Source organism: Capsicum annuum, chromosome 8 (assembly GCF_002878395.1).
Source record: "Capsicum annuum cultivar UCD-10X-F1 chromosome 8, UCD10Xv1.1, whole genome shotgun sequence".
Classification (NCBI taxonomy): Eukaryota; Viridiplantae; Streptophyta; class Magnoliopsida; order Solanales; family Solanaceae; genus Capsicum; species Capsicum annuum.
The window spans coordinates 66374532-66393322 of record NC_061118.1 but is presented as its reverse complement, the minus strand read 5'-3'; positions in this window follow the sequence as shown (position 1 = coordinate 66393322).

Below are 18791 nucleotides of genomic sequence, written 5' to 3'. Positions count from 1 at the left end.
AATATGAAACTTTGATTGTAAATAATATATGGAGAATTCAAGGTTTGAGGCATCTACTTCTACATTTATGCATAGCCGGTGTTGGTGTATATCATGATTATTGACTTATGAGGTCGATAATATAACTTGGAAATGATCACCATATAAGTCATCTACCCAAATTAGTATTGTATCTACATTTTTGCGTGAGGATGTGAGTCACTAATTTGGATGCACTATGTTATCTTCCCATTTTATTAATCAAGTGAGATGTTTAGGTTTATCGATATCCTAATCAAAAACCATCCTTTAACAATTAGTATTAAATCAATTAAAGATATGGTACTTACACCTCATGTTATTCATCCCATCCCTCTACTCCTATGGTCAATTTGTTTTTGGACTTGGATTATTTCAAAGTTACAAATTTTTTGAATAGTAAAACAAAAATATAAGAGTAATCACATATGCACCAACTAATAAACTATAATTAAACAATCATGTTGTAGCATCAGCTAGAAAAAGGATGTTTAGACACTCATATTCATACAAAGAATCTCCATAGATGAATTCATAAATTCAAACTACAAGAAAGAGAAGTAAGAATAGAAAGAACCCTATTTTGAGCTCCTTGATGTCTACTTCTCCTCTCCGCTTCATGAAGACTCCTAAGATGTGTATAAATGTAGCTAAGTACTCCTTTTTATAGCCCAAAAATTTCATCCATAATCATCCCCACACGACATATACACATTGACCCCTTTGCCCTCAACTTAAAATAAGTAGAAAACTATATCTTAGTAGCTTTACGAGTGTATGTTTTAATTTCGTGTTTTGGAATGCTCGCAAGTTTTCACCTCTTTTCACTATTTTAATATGTTTATATGGCCTCCAATTCATCCAATCCAAGTCCCATAAGGATTGTGTACAATTACCACATGTTTTCTACACAAACTAAAACTCCTAAACCGACTTAGCCTGCTTCTATGGTTTGTGTCCCATGGAGCTTATGGGATTGATCGGTTGGTGCAACATAGATATAAAAGTAGATCAATTCCAGTAGCTAAATCAAGGTAGAGGGGTGGTGCATGGCTGGGCTATGCGACGCGAGGGGACATCAACTAGGCACAAGGATTATTGAACTTGCTCTTTGTTGCATCATTCATTGTAGCTCATTTGCAGCTTCAAATGTCACCCAATGCATTTCCATTAATCTCTTGAAGATTTTAGTAAAATACATTTGAGTAAACAATGGTTTAAGATAATAAAAATTACTTGAGAATAAGCACAACTTAAGCTTGGTTTGACTAGTTAAATCGGCAAGCCTTGCCTTTGTTGTATTTACTATTGAATTGATTCAAATGAACCTTAAACAACTTAAACATAAGTATTAGAACATAAATACTCCAATGTCACATATTATTCACATAATCATGCTAAGTTATCCTCAATACTAAGCTAAAGGCGCACAGATAATGACACTTGTGTGTATAAATATGCCTAATATCACCATCCTACACTTAAAGCCTTATTCATCCTCGAACAACTCATTACCATAATAACATCAAGGAAGAAACTATCATAACTACTCAACATGACAAATTTAATATAGAACTACAATGACTACATGAATATCATGTTAAATGTTAGGCATGTCGTATTCCAATTAAAAACATATGAATGCTACTCCAAGACTTCCTAGTCCCAAGAATTGACTTTACAAAGTTGGCAAAATCATGCACATTACCTAACAAAAGAAGTTATACAGGTCACCTATCCATCTTTAAGCATTCATCCTCACCATAAAATAATCACCCATAGTCACTCATAAATATGCAAGTATCATAAAAATAGGTGCAAGAATCAAATTCAGCTCACTCTGACAAAGAATTCACATGCCATATGAGATGAACACAAACTTTCCCTTAGTATAGGGCTCCACTAATGTCAAAATATCAAATATCAAGATCAAGTGGGACTTAAAAGGATTGTAATGTAAGATAATAACGGGTAGGAACTATTCTAGCCAATAATAATTACTATCTTTTCTCAGAGCTTTAATTCACTACACTTTATATTAAAATTACTCTCCAAACAATCTATTTCCCACTAATTTTATCTTTACATATCTCTTTGTTTTTCCCCATCTCTTTAAGCTAGCTCACAAATCATTAGAAAAGAGTATTTTCTCTAAACACACGCTTCACTTCTTTTGATCAATTTTATTTTTATTGCATTACGTCTAACAACAATGCATAAAATTATTAATACACCAAAATTTATTTCCTTGGGACACCACTTTCACTTTTTCATTCTTTAGTTATGCACTCATTAATATTTAATATTTGAACTAAAGTTTTTAGGAGTCTTGGATCAAATTATGGTCAATCAAAGGAAAAAAATAAGCTACATATAAGGCTACCAAAGAATAGGCTCAAGAATCGATAGGGATTACTAAGAAGGTAGATAAAATAGGTATAAAATAATATTGTCAAAGTAAAGCCTATATTATCTCCTAAACTCAACATTCTTTATTTTCCTTTGCACACACACCGGGCAAGTTCTAGACATTAATATACAACATGGAATATACAAAAATTGTAACTCACATGACATATACTCAACTCAATAAGGATCCCTATATACTCTCAACTAAGCAATTGCATGAAAAAATTTAATCCAAATCAAATAAAAGTCAGATAAAATAGCCTTGGTGTCTCACAAAAGTCATTCACTATTCACCTTATGCCTTAGAGTTTAACACCACTTGCAATAAGTAACCACGTGTAGTATCTACCTAAGACATATCTATTTATTCCTAGTGACACATCCTTTAAAATTACTCTTAAAAAAAAAATACTAGGTTCAAAGGGACTCCACTAGAAAAAGAATCAATATGAAAAGTCAAGGGGTGGGTGAAGTGTGTTTCTACTAAACAGACACTAGCAAAAACTGAAAAATAAACACTTTTTGTAAATTTTTAGGTTTTATTCAAAAAATTACAAATGTGTCAAAATGAAAACCCTAGAGAGCACTTCTCCCAAAACAAATTAGAAGATTCCCCACTATACACATAAAAATCATGCTTTCTCTCCAAAGAATAAATTAAAGAATAAAGAATAGGAATACTCTCTAAGGTCTCTAGGCCTAGATAGTAGCATCATATCCATTAAGGAGATCCAAAAGACCCCATACTTTGTTTTTGCCATGCTCTTTAGCTTATATCTTAGGTACTGAAACTTTCCTTTAACTTGTCAATACAAAACAAAATAATACCAAAGGTGATACTAAAGAAACACTAAAAATAAAAATAACTACCTTAAATTTGTTTATTCCTAAGCACTGTCTAATTTATTATCATGACACAACTCATAACATCACCATCATCCATATTCTCTTATCCTTTTTCTCCATCTCTAAGTCCATACTCTTTTTTTTTTTTATCTTTCAAATGCTTATACTCAAGTTCTACAACTTTTTATACACTCACATTTTCAGGATTCTCTTTAAGTTTTATAGGTTTAGGCTTATTTATCAACATAGACAGCTCCATGAGAGAGTCTAAAGAGCTAATTAAAATCTTGGACTCTTCTACCCTACACGTATCTACTTCTATAGTAGTGATCATACCTAAATCTCTATATTGTGAGGATGTGTTGGGTGATTTATAGACTCTAAAAACAAAATCTTTATTATTCAATTTCATCTTAAGTATGCCCTCTCTTATATCTATCAATACTCCACTAGTATCCAAAATGGACATCCTAGTATGATTAGTACCCTGATCCATATCATAGTCAAGAATAATAAAGTTAGTAGGAATAATAAACTTACCAATCTTAATGACGACACACTCTATAATTCCTTCAGGGCCCACTTTAGTTCTGTCCTTCATCTAGGGAAAAACTGAATAGGGCCTTAGCTTTCCCAAACCCAATATTTTAAAAAACAGAAAAGGGCATCAAATTGATGCTTTCCCAAAAATAAATCAAAGCATGGACAACATTACTTTCTCTAGTTTGAATAGGAAGGGTGAAATTCCCAAGGTCCTTGATCATTTAGGGCATCTTTCTCATAAACACAAAAATACACTCTTTAATAAGTGCTATAATCCCAATATCACCCAATCTCGTTTTGCTTGTCACCATATCCTTTAAGTACTTAGCATACTTAAGCAATCCCCACAAAACATCTAACAAGGAAAGGTAAAAGTGAGGCTCTTTGGATATGTCAAAGAAATTCTTATAACAAACATCCTCTTCTGCTTCCTTAACCTTTTGAGGGAACACTGGTGGTGATCTTTCTTGAGATTGTTCAACCAAAATTTTATTTGGATACTAAAACTTCCATTTATTATCAATATATTTGTATTTAACTTACTTTTCCAGATACTTAGATGTGCGTTGTTCTGCTTCCACCTTTTGATTTCTTTTTGGAGGCATATCGGCCAAATCTATACTATTCCTTAAGGTGATTACCATTATTTTCTTTGGATTTTTAGTATCTCTAGGAAAACCCCCTTGAGGTCTTCAGTTCTATTCTTGAGATAACTATCCCATTTATATCTTCAAATTCTTATGAGCTAGTTGCTAATTTTTGTTTTCTGCAACCATTTGTTCTTAGTTGGCCATAATATTTTCAATGTCTCTTCTCTATTGCTGGCCTGAGTGTTGTTTAGAATACCTTGATACTACTGAAATTGCTGAGATTGATCCTTATTATTGCACACAAGTAGTTGGGATGACTCTGCCAATTGCAGTTGTAGGCAATACTATAGTTCTAATTCCCCTTTTCTGTGCTTCCAGAAAAGTTTATCATTTTGGAATTGTTCCACAAAAATATGTAGAGTGACCACAACCACCATAAATTTTACACTAAGTCTGACCATACTGAATTGCATTAACCTAGGCTTGAGGTTTATTCACACCCAACATATTGAAAAGATTTATCATCTAATTCTGAAAGGAGGCTAACTGTGCAATCAATGCTATGATACTATCGACCTAGATCATAGCTACATGTTTCTTAATCACGCTTATGGATACATCCCTCTACTATTTTGTATTACGGTGTGTGATTTGTTTAAGGGGATTATAAAGCTCATCATAGGGTTTCTCCAAATACTGACCACCTATAGTTGAATCTAGCCAAATATTTGTTTTAAGTTCAAGTTCTTCAACAAAAGTATGAGATAATACCTTATTTGTCTATTGGTGATATAGGCAATCTTTGAGAATAGAATTGAGTCTTTGCCATGTATAATAGAGATTTTTGTCTAGCTTTTTCTTGAAATTAGGATCTCACTCTTTATCCTTGCAGTTTTCCTTGAAGGAAAGAATTAGATGAGGAATTTTTTTTTCCAAATCATCTCAAGTTATGATTGAATTTTAAATTTCTGCCTTAAACCATTTCTTTGCTTCCCCTAGTAGTAAGAATAGGAAGAGTGTGATCCTCACATAATTTGTAGAGACTACAACAAGAATAACTGTGTCACTTATATACAAGAAGTTATATAAAAGGACCTATAGATCCTAATATGATAGGCTGATAAATTGTCTGCTACTATGCAACAATTGCACCATGTTCTTCCTAAGTGCAAATTGACCTCCTGTATCTAGTTTTTGGATAATAGAGGTCAAATTGGTTATGAGTGGGATTGCCACTTCATACACTATTCTGTGGGCTGATTATTCATCACCTATTGTTGTATGAATAGTCTCATCCTACTAAAATTGTGGGATTGGGTAGAGAAGTGTTGTTTCTCTCCTCAACTACTACAAGTGTTGCATAAATTTAAGATGTGGTTCAACCAAATCCTTTTCCTTTGCCAACTTACCTAAGATTTAAAATTGGGCCTACAAATTTAGTAGCTAATACCAAGTTGTCAACACTTATCAAACAAAATAGTAAAACTAAACATTAAAAGGTAGCTATTTTTTAAATTCCCCGGCAATGACGCCAAAAAGATGTTGCACATTCAAGTGTAAGTGGTCAACCAAGTAGTAAAGTGACTCTTATGAGTAAAATATCAATTCCAAAGAGACTTGGTGTTTAGTAGATGATCCAATTCAAGTATTAATATTTAAGTTAACCAAATGTGATTTGCAACAAGAAATAGTTTGAGTTTTGTCTTCTTATAAACTAAATAATAGAATTAACAACAATTTGAACTTTTATTTTAAACAATATATGAATAATTCAAGGGTTAATGCATCTTCTTCACATTCATGCATAACTATAGTTTCTAGCCGATGTTTCTTTGGTGTTTATCGTGATTATTGGTTTAAGTGGTTGATAATATAAGTCAGGGATGGTCACCCTATAATTCATCTATCCAAATTAGTCTCACAACTACATCATTGAGTGGGGATGTGATCTCTAATTTGGATGCACTAAGTTATCTTCCCACTTTATTAACCAAGTGGGGCATTTAGGTATATCGATATCATAACAGTAAATCACCCTTTAATAATTAATATTAAATCTATTAAAGATATGATCAATACACTCTATGTTCTTTATTCTATCTCTCCACTCCTATGGTCAATTGTTTTTGGGTCTTGGGTTTATTTCAATGTGCATGACTCTTTAGAATACTAAAACAAGAATGCAAGAATAATAATATTTCTTGATAAATATATGTACCAACTAATAAACCATAAAAAACAATCATGTTGTATCATCAACCCTATAAATAGGGTGTTTAGCCACTCATATTCATAAAAATAATATGCATATATGAATTCATAATTCAAACTACAAGCAAGAAAAGTAAAATAAGAAAGAACCCTAGTTTGAGCTTCTTTATGCCTCTTCCCCTCTTCAATTCATATAGCCTAAAAGGATGTGAGTAAATGTGGATAATTATTCCTTTTAATGCCTAAATTTTCATCCTTAAGCAGCCACACATGAAATATACAGATTGACCCCTTTGCCCTAAACTTAAAAAAAGTAGGAAACCAAATCGTAGTCGAGTTTGGAGTGTGAGCGTTTTAATTTCATGTTTTGGAATGATACCATGTGTTAACCTCTCCTTTACATATTTGTCAGATGTTTATAGGTCCTCCAATTTATCCAAGTCAATTCTCATAAGTATTGAGTACAAGTACCGTACATTTTCTACACAAACTAGGTCTCCTAGATCGACTTAGCCCACTTTTGTAGGTTGTCATGGAGCTTGTAGGATTGATTGGGTGGAAAGCTGTGGGGATGAAATAAGAGTAGTTCCATTATATAAATCAGAGTAGAGGGGAAGTGCATATCTTGGAGTTACTTCTAGGATGCATCGAGCGGAAGGGTCATTAACTAGGCACAAGTTCTCTCGGTTATGTCCCTTATTGCCCGTCGAACTTGTTTCTTGTTCCATCATCATTTATAGCTCACTTGAAGCTTCAAATGCAACCCAATTCACCTCCATTAACCTGCTTCAAATTCGCATAACAACCATTAGAGTACACAATGGTGTAAACTCATCAAAATCACTTGAGAATAAGCAAAACTCAAGCTTGGTTTTGCTAGTTAACTTGTGTAGTTTTGCTTTTGTTGTTTTTACTCATGAATTGATCTAATGCACCTTAAACCACCTAAACATGAGTATTAGCAAACAATTACATCATTATCACTAATTATTCAGATAAGTGTGCTAAGTTATCCTCAAAACTAATCTAAATACGTGTAGATAATGATACCTAGGTGTATAAATATGCCTAAGATTAGCCACTGATAAGGACTAAGGAGTCCCTGACATAATTATAAAATGAAATTTGGCCTATAATACGTTGAAGAGGAGGCAACCTTAATCTTTTTTCAATAGTTTGTATTGGCCTATCTTTATTTTATTTAATAACAAAACCACATATTGATCATTTTGAAACTTTAGTAGGACTTTGCACAGGTTCAATTTTTACTTATCGAATCATGAGGACTATGGAATTAAATTACAAAAATATGCATGTGAAAATTATTTCAAAATGTCTGGATTGTTGCACAGTACCACAACGTAGGAAAAGTCGGGATGAAAACTGACACCCGAGGTTTTACTGCGACAATGGTTGGTTGCCGTTGCAACGATAAATTAACTTCAATAATGGTTCATGGAATATTTCCCCATTTTCACTGGTCATTGCAAAATCTCTCAATTCTCTTTGACCCATATCCTCCCATCTTCAATTTTAAGGTAATTTCTTCATCTCTACTACTTTATTTGCGTATTCATTATTGTAAAATCATAAAAATTCCATTAGAATAGGGAATTTCTGGTTGGATTTTGGTACAAATTTTGGCACTTGAATGTTAATGGAGTTCTTGTATGAAATTTTTAGCATGTTAGGTTCTCTTACATCTACAATACATTTACAATATTCTGGGCATAAGATTTATGTAGGACATGGTGAGTGTAATACCCTCTAGGTTATTTTTCTATATTTTTTATACATTTTTACCATTTCGATCTTTCCTATAACTTTCCCAAGTCATTTATGACTTGTGAGAGCTAACAGTTCAATTATCGGGCAGTTTGTTTGGTTTTTAGATCTACTTTCCCATTTTAAAGTTTTTGCTGGTAAGGATTGACAATCGCCAAAAACATTAGTTTAACAAACTTGTATGCCAATTTTGATAGTCCCATCATCTCTGTGACGTTGATTTTAGAATAGGTGACCTTTGTTTCTGGTCTTGAGGATTTCAAACTCATTTCAAGCTATTGGCCAGAATTTGACAAAAATGGCCCTTAGGTGTGAAGCCCATATTTTTTCAAAACAACCTCAGATGGAAATTTCGACAGCTCCATTGAGTTTGAAATATCAAATCTTTTAGGGTAGCACAGTTTGTTTGCATTCAAGGATTTTTTATGAATCCTGAGGGGTCAGTGAAACTTATAATTTTCCAAGTTTTAGCTAGTTCACTCAGTTGTTGCATCCGCTAAAGCGGCACTTGGGTCGCTCTAGTAGAGGCCCCTTAAGAGGCCAATCGATCACTTAAATGTCTAGGCTTTCTAGCTGGGCTACTAAAGATGAGCATAATACCCTAAAGAGGATTCCACTTAAGAACCTATTTGTTAACTTTAGTGGAAGGGTTAGGCCCCTGGGGGCACCGCTTAGGTGGTTCTTAGTTTCTTTAGTAGTGACTGCTTAAGAGACACTTAGGATACCATTAAGTTCCCCTCTTACTTGATTTTCTCTAATTTTTATCACACTTAAGAGATAGAACCCTAGAGAGTATGGGAAATTATGAGAGTAATTATTGGGAGATTGTGGGGGTATTTGTAGGCTCAAATATATCATTTCCTTATCAAAATCTTTGTATGTTTTCATTAAATTCTTGGTTAATTTTCCAAAATTGATAGATTACTATTGGGTTGATATCAGTGTCATTTGATCGAAGAGCTTACCCATTATTGAGGATAAATAATCCTCGAGCATCAAGGAATGTATTGGCAGTTTTAAAAGTATGATTTCACAAGTTGGCCCAACATAGGATTTTGATTTGATTTTGGACCTGAAGCATAAAATTTTAATATGGGTACCATTGTTCTCGTAATAAGGAGTAAATTACTATTTTGATAGCATGAAATCAAGCAAAAGATTCTAGGAAGAGGAAATCAATGATTTAGCAGACTTTACCACGTTTCTTCGGTGTCCAACTCGACTAGGTTACCTTTCTTTTTTATTGAGCTTAATTATTGTATGAATATAGTATACATAGTTTTTGAATTGTATTGGGTCTTGGAGGTGCATTTAGTATGATTTGGATCTTTAGCCGATTAAGGAACTGTAATTAAGCATAATTGATTAACTGCTTGTTCTTTAGATAGAATTGCTATATTAGGACTTAAGTGGCTTAGTAAATTTCTAGTAGTGAAATTAAAATACTTATCATGGTTTGGAGTGGAATTGTCCTTAGAATGGTTTTCGGGGTTAGAAGTAGGACCTTCTGACCCACTTTAGGCAAAGGTTGTTATTTATTCCTTGTAGACTCAATAGGCCTTGCGCATTACTTAAATTATATTCTTGGACCCAAGGAGGTTTAGATATATGAAGATTTGTTCTAGATTTGTACTTGGGAGATTCTATTAGTTTTGGTTTGAGTTTGGTGATTTATGATTTTAAGACTAGTTTGATTCTAGCATTATTCATAATACAACATTTTGGTTCAAGTCCAAAAAATAATGATATGATTTCTAATTTAAGTCCAACAAATGATAATATGCATTTCTATTCAGGTCTAACATTTAGAGGTTATGTATGATGGTTATGGAACCAGTTTGAGTCTTGTGTTTTATGGTATGACAGGGTCTATGGTAGTGAATTTGGGATATGGTTAATTAGCATAATTTTTATTACTATTTCTACTTAATTTCACCCTTTGAGATTATGGGGGCCCACGTCGGGTTATTTATATTATTCACACTTTTTGGCCTATGGGGGGCAGTAATGTAGAGATACTTATGCTTTTATTTAATGTCATTATCATGATTGTTTATTTTTAGTATTTTGAATGATATTCCAAGTTTTTCCTCTTTCCTTGATTTAGCTTACTTTCACATTTTATTATGTTGATACTATGATTTAGCTCAGTCGGCCAATGATGCCTCCTGAGTACCCATGGCTTTGGTATTCATCCTACACTTCTAACCTTTTTGGTGTAGATTCGAGTAATAGCTATCGCTGGTGAGAGTTGTGTTTGTCAAATTCTAAGACTATTGTATATAAACTTGATAATACTTGTATTCTTTTAGATTAGAGGATTTAGTAGTGACATTATTAGGTCATGGGATGCTATTGTTTTTCTTTATTTGTCTCTTGTTTATCTATCATTCTATGATTTATGGCTTGTAATTCCCTTACAATTGTAGTTTTTGGCATTTATGCCATTTTCCACCAAATTAGCCTATTTCTTATAGCTGTAGGCTATGATTTGGCTTACCTACTAGTGGGGTAAAGTAGGTGTCATTATGACTTAAAAATCAATTTGTGACAAATTAGTATCAGAGTGTTAGGTTCACAAGTATTATTGGTATAAGAGCAAGTGTCTAGTTGAGTCCTTTAGATCAAAATGATGATGTCAATTTCTTATCTTTAGGAGGCTATAAGACATTCATAGGAGGTCTTTAATTCTTTCATCCCTTTTGTGCTAAAAGTCTACCTTGATTTCTAAGATTCATTTGGTTTCACTCTTTTATATACGACTAGGATATGTGCTACTGCTACACGAGATGATGACGTCAAGTTTCCAACTAGGGATCGTACCATAGTATATGGATGACTTATTGGTCAAGGATAGCCAAGAGATTTATCCCCATCAAGATATCAAGATAGGTAGCCCTCACCAAATCCGATTATTGCTCCCATACTAGAGATTTATTCACCCCAGTCAATGGTAGGCTAGAGGCCAGGCCAAGCTCTACTGGGGTTTATTTCTTTGTCACTACTCAGGGAAGCATTATTTTAGCTCTTGTGTTTAGTTGGCAGTGCATCATCTGATGGTGCTCAGTTTGCGAACCAGAGTGGTATTGAGGTAGGAGCACAACCTATAGCTATGACTTCTAGACTTAAATTCCCTCCAGTATTGGTAGTTGCTCAGTTAGTAGTCACCAAACCTACTATGTATGTTGAGGAGTAGAAGATGGTGGGTATATTCTTGAGATTGAATTCTCTCTGGTTTTTCGAGGCACCAAGCGAGGATGCTTATAAGTTCTTAGTCTCTTATAGTAAGCTCCATAATTTTCGCCTAGTTAAGAATCATGGTGTGTACTACACTACTTTTAAGTTGGATCAAGAATCTCAACATTGGTGGAGAGGCTATCTTGATTCCAGGCTAGCTGGATCTCTCCCTTTGACATAGACTTGGTTCTCTAAGGTTCTATTAGAGATGTATAGTCCTCATAGCCTTAGAGATCATTTGAGAAAATCTTAAGATTGGGATAGGGCTCTATGGATGTTGTGGAGAATGATTCTCGATTCAATAATTTGGATAGGCCTGCTATATCTTTCTTACCAACCGACTATGAGAATGTTTGGTATTTTTTTAGTAATTGAAACTTCTTCTTCACAAGGCTTTGTAGAGTTTGGTTTCTCTTGATAGATAATTTATGGAGTTTTTTTATTATCCTCAGATTATATCGGAGATACATCGCAAGGCCTGTAGGGGTAGCAATAATAAGTTACAATATCAAGGCAATTATAGTGGGAAATGGAGTAGATCATAATTAACAGACAGTAGTTCTCAGGGTAGGTACCTTTTAGGGTAGACTTATAAATATTAGGGCCAATCTAGTAGGGAAGTTCCTACTTTACTTTAGATTACCAATGAAGGCTAGTCTAGATACATCGATCATCCATGCTAGAGTAATGGTCAACCTCTGAGAGGTTCATTTTTCGGGTATTCTAGATTAGGTAGTTATTCCATAGTAACTAGATATTTTGGGTTCATTACATTTCCTAGGGCATGTTATTATTATGGGGCATTTGACTATTTCTCTAGAGAGTGTCTAAGTATAGGATAATTGTTCTAGTAGCGCTGAGTTTTCTACGGATTAGGGCAGTAATGCCTCCAACTAGAGGTTGTATGTAGGATCTTTGGGGTGGTCCCCAAGATGCTCGTGGAGGTCCTTGGGCAGGTAGGTTAGGAAATCAGTCAAGTACCTAGCCAAGTGGCAGGCGAGGTCAGTTGTATGTTATACCTAGCCAAGTGGTAGGCGAGGTCAGTTTTATGCTGTACCTGGTAGAATCAAGGAAGAGTCTTCCAATATTGTTATTACAAGTACAATTTTAGTATGCCATTAGTTGACTTTTAATTTATTTGATCCAAGATCTATTAATTCGTATATGTCTACTTATTATTCTGCACTGTTAGAGATATTTCTTTATCTGTATCATCATGTGTATCTACTCCCATGGGTGATTCATTCATATTAGATAGAGTTTATAGATTACACATTATGACTATCTAAGAATTTGATAGTTAGGCTGATCTAATTATGTTAGACATGGTGGATTTTGATGTAATTATGGGCATGGATTGGTTATCCCCTTATTTACGGTCTTTGATTATTTTTCTAAGACTATTACCTTAGCCATGCCTAGCATACCCTCAGTTATATGATAGAGATCTATTATCTATGAGCTGGTGGGAATTATCTCTTATGTTTGGGCTAGGAGACTTATATGAGGGGTTTCGAGTTCTAACTCTCTTATATTTGTGATGTTAGAGTAGAGAGTACCTCTCTTGAATCTATTACTACAGTTCATGAGTTTCTTGATGTTTTATACCAATCTACCTGTCTTTCTCTTGAGCGCGATATTAAGTTTATTATTGATCTAGAGTCTGGAACCCAACATATTTCTATGGACCCTTAACATATGGCTCTTTTTGAGCTTAAGGAGTTGAATTCTCAACTTCAAGATCTTTTGGGTAAGGGTTTTATTAGATTAAGTGTGTCACCTTGGGTTTATTCTGTCTTGTTCATGAAGAAGAAAGATGGTTCTCTTGCATATCTATATTGACTAGAAGCATCTTAATAAGGCAATAATAAAGAATAGATATCCTATTGCTCATATTGATGATTTATTTACTCATCTTCAAGAAGCAGTGGTGTTCTCTAAGATTTACTTGAGGTTTGACTATCATCAGTTAAGGATTCAGGATGAGGATATCCTAATGACAGCCTTCAGGATTCACTATGGCCATTAAGAGTTCTGGTGATGTCTTTTGGGTTGACTAATGCCCCAACAATGTTCATGGATTTGATGAATCGTGTGTTCAAGGCTTACTTGGATCGTTTTGTTATTATGTTCATTGATGACATTCTTGTGTATTCGAGGAGTAGGGAAGAGCATATACATTATTTGAGGATTATGCTCCTGACTTTAAGAGATCATAGTCTTTTGCCAAATTCTCAAAATGAAAATTCTTGCTTGATTTGGTGACATTCCTAGTACATGTGGTGTCTAAGGATGGTATTATGGTATTTGGTGACATTCAATTTCCCTTTCGTTAGTCCTTTTAGGAGACATGTTCTGTAAATGAAAGAAAGAAGTGGATTAGAATGAGAGTTTAACTCGAGCTTATGCTCACTGGCACGACATAAATACTGAAAGAAGGGAAACTATTCCTAAAACATCTTATAGCCTCCTGCACATAAGCGTGGTGCGCAACACACCCATGTACACAACTCTACTAGATGCAGCTTTCAGACTTCCTAGGATACTATTGAACCTTAGGCTTTGATACCAAGTTTGTAAAACCCCAAATCTGGAACCCGAAATGCTACACGGTGCTCATGACCCCGAAGGACCACAAGCTAACCCATGACTGAATTTGTACCTGTACACTAGAAAATATACGATATATATGTCTACATACACTATAAAATATAGAATAGAAGCTGTAAGGCCATAATGTTCAAAACATAATAAAACATCTGATAAATAATGTATGAAAAATGGTACAATCAGTACCAAAAGAAATCTAAAGTAACTGTCTGACATGCTATAGTCTGAAAGCCTCTAAACTGTCTGAATAAGGAGTTTATGGGATAGTCCCCAACTAACTTCATCTACTGAAATAGATATGTACTGAAAGAATGAAATAATCAAATAATAGCTTCCTTGAATGATGAGCACTCACTGCTAACTCTGTCTGCTAAAATATGGAATACTACTGACGTTCTGGATCTCATGCTCCAAAACCTATGGAATAAAATAAAACACAATAGCATAAATACATCAGTATGTTGGAATGTACTGGTATACAAATGAGGTTGGCTGAATGCAAATGGTTCATATGCATGAACAATAATAACTGAATAAATGATATGAACATGCAAATACATGCATGAATACGTAACTGATACTGAGATCATGATGGGAATGAATACAAGGTTCAGACTACTGTGTCTACTGATAACATGGATACCCTGAAATTTGAGATTATGAATACTAGGTTACTAAATAGCTAAGTTTACTGATCCTGATATCTGAGTCACTGATAAGTGAGGAACTGATATGGTATTGCTGAGAACTGAAAGACTGAAACTATATTACTGATACATGAATGACCATTTTTGAGAGTTCTAATTATGAAGAACTAGCCTAGTTGACTTTATCTGGCAGTCCTAAATCCGAATACTAATAACGTGAGGTCTGATAACTATTATAACTTATAACATAAGTGACTGTATCTGTCTTTCTTGAATCTGATAGAACTAATTGAGTTTCATACTATATCTGAGTTGACTGCATCTAATTGTCTATATTCTGATAAACTATCTGAGGTTTATTACTGAGACTGAACTGAGACTGAGACTAAAATTGAGACTATGGGAGGTAGTCATCTAACTGACATGCCCCAAAACTGAACAGGTGGGATCCAACCTGTAACCCCCACTTAAAGGGTGTCAGTACCATGCCATGAGTAAAGATAAGCTGTAAGTATACCCTTGCTGACAGGGAGTTCTTCCATCAACCCCTCTTGATAGAAAACTCTAATGAGATGTATAAATTCCTAGGGTGCATATTTACCTACGCTAGCTATGTATTTCTAGAATACAGAAAGTGCTAATAAGGATCGCACCCTTTACTGGCTGACAGTGTGTATCCTCTTCCTTGGGTTCACTCTGTGTTGAATCCTACTCCCAACTAAATAGACACTAAACTGATTTACGAGGCGAAGCTGATACTTATAGTATGGTTCAGCTGAGCTTAATTAAGTTTACTGAGTTCCATTAATGTCTAATACTACTGAGATCTGAACACTAATTGATACAACTGAAGTTACAAAGATTGCCAGGAATTTTGAAGTTTTTGAGATTACTGAGTAATGAGATCATTGTGATGACTGAACTACTGGGATTACAGAGATTTTTGAGATTTCTGGGTTGCTGAGCTTTCCTGAGTCACATGACTGACTGAGTTCTATGGATTATGGCTTGACTGGGGATATCTTGAAAACATGACTCTAGCTCTAGGAACACAAATATATCTTTCAGGTACAAGTACCCCCATGACTCGATAGAAGGAAACTGACACAACATGACTTGACTCTTTTTGAACACATGACCAATATTCATAATTCATAATAACATAAGTTGGGGGATTTTATACTACACATGGTTCTCAAAGTCTTATACATGGAAGAGAATGCATATAACAACATGCCATAAGTCCGTCAATCTAGTTTCATGAACATTCCATCGAAAATCATAATGCATAACAATATCATTGAAGTCATTGTTTTCATAAGGGTGTAGCACGCATTTGTCATTTAGGTCACAATTTAACTATAGTACATGATTTCTAGTTTTTTAGGAATTTTATCAAACTCCTTACATGCACAACTTAGGCATAGGTGTAATCAACAAATTATTCATCATGAATAACCAAATTTACATGTTTCCAAATCATATGATATCATAGGTTCATAAAAACACATAAAGATTCCAACTTTGGGAATCATTCAACATCAATAACATGAGCATAATCCATTCACCACATAAATATAATGATATAGAATTTAAAACAGAGTTCTTGGGCTTCATGGATGAAAGGAATCCATGAATAAACACTATACATACCTTAGCTTGTGATTGTACGATGACTAACGGAAAGATCCTTGAAAATTGATGGTGAATTCCCTTGGAATTGAACCTCCTATAAAAACCGTAGTGCTTATTCTTAAGAGTTTTGAGAGAAATTGAGTATAAGTTGCTGAATTATGGACAAATCTCATATTATTGGGATTATATAGGGTGGAGTAATTGACCAAATTTTCCTTAAGACACGGAAGTGTAATGCTGAAAAACTGGGTACAAAGGCTACACAAAAGGCAGCGCCTTTGGTAGAGCCTTTTGTACCTAGGCGGCGCCTTTGGTAGCGCCTTGTGGAACCTGGGCAGCACGTTTGGTGTTGAATTTCCCACAATGTATATACCATGGGAGATGCCCCTTATAGCCTTTGGCTACTAGTTCAAAATCCAAACGAGCCCTAAACAGATTCCAAAAATTCTAAAACTCACCCGAAATATACTCTTGCCTTGACTTATCACAACAAAACTTCAAAATCTTAAGACATATGTCCGAAAGGTTGTCAAATAATTCCTTGAAGTTTGAAGGCTTAAAATGAGACTAAGTATTGAACATTTATCAAAATTTTCTAAGTGTTAGATCTTTTATAGAGCTTTAAGGAGCTAAACGAGCTGAATTTAACCATAAGATTTTGCGGGATCTTACATGCGGTGGCCCATAAAATCGAGTTCCTAGTTCAATTTTATAAGTGTCATAAAGAAGTGAAAAAGGGTACTTTGGACTTTTTCCAAGCCTCTTAAACCGTACAAACACCAAATTAGGGTCATTTACAAGCATTCTATGAAGTTTTTCTCAAGTTTTCTCTCAATAAAAACCCTAAGTATCCAAAACCTCTTCCAAGAATCTTAATAATCCACCATAGATTTTCCAAATTGAGTCAATATTCAAGGTTCCCAAGTCAAGGGCTTCAAGAACCCTCATTCAAGAGTACGAAAAGAGTTCTAAAAGAAAGAGTTCATCCAAAGCTTCTAATTCAAAGTATGTGGGGTTTCAAACAAGGGTAATCTTTTTACCCTTGTTCCCAAAGGATTATTTAAACTACAATTCTCTACAATTTACGAAATTTTACAAGAAATTGAATTTGGGGTTTTTCACCCATTGTTATTGGTTGCAAGATTTTGATGTTTCCCCATGAATTGAGAGTCTAATGGCATAATTTTTACATATTTTTTTGAGAAATTACAGCTGGGTCTATACCCTATGATTTTAATCCTTGAGAAGTTTATAGTTGAAATGTTTGAGATATTGAAGTATATGAGTATGTTGAGTATACGAGATAAATTGCTGTAAATTCCAGATTTCTTTATGATTTATGAATCTATATTCTATCTATTATGCATTATGATGAGTTTTAACTTGAGATGGTATTATGGGTCATTAAGACCTACTTGAGACTTGTAAATTTATGACCTATTATGCTATAAGCACCTATAATTTCAGTATTTTGAGATTATTGAAAAATGTATTGACGTAATGGTCATAGAGTTTTGAAATCCACTCTACCACATAAGATTACAGATTTGATTATTGGGTTCTTATGAACCATAAGATTATTTTGAAAGTGGATTTTCATGAGATGAGTGAGATTAACTAAAGGGAGTAGTATTTGGCACTGAGTTGGGTAAGTTACTATGGTTTCTTACCCTACAACTATGTGCCACCGTGGGTTGAGATTTTAGGCCAGAGGTCGAGATGATTGGGCCTGAGGCTGAGATAAGTAATCACTGAGTTGAGATTATACTCCTTGGCAAGTGTATGACTCCTTTACCCAACATGAGGTTTTTTCCTTAGGAGGACAAGACGTTGGAATCCATGTAGCTCGCATGATTTATGTCTATTAAGAGAACCTCCCTAAACTAAAGTATTTTCCATTGAGATAGAATATTTTTCCTAAAGCTTTGGGATAAGATATTTTCTAAAATGAATGAACTGCTTTGAGTATTTTTCAAAGAAGGAAGTAGTTTTCTCTACTAATACAAGTTGATCACCGATTTCCAAACCAGAGTAATATGATTTTGAGTTCCAAGTATTTGAGTTCGAAAGAGTTATAAGGTCTTGAGAATTTAAGAAGTTTTACTACCCATGAGATATATGAATGAGTTAAAAGTATTGTTTAAAGTTTCCTTCAGCCTATCAGTAATGAGAATAAGAGAAGAGTATATATTTCAAATCCAAAGTATAATGGCTCACGGGATTTGTGTTACATACTTCATTCTACATGATTTATGAGCTT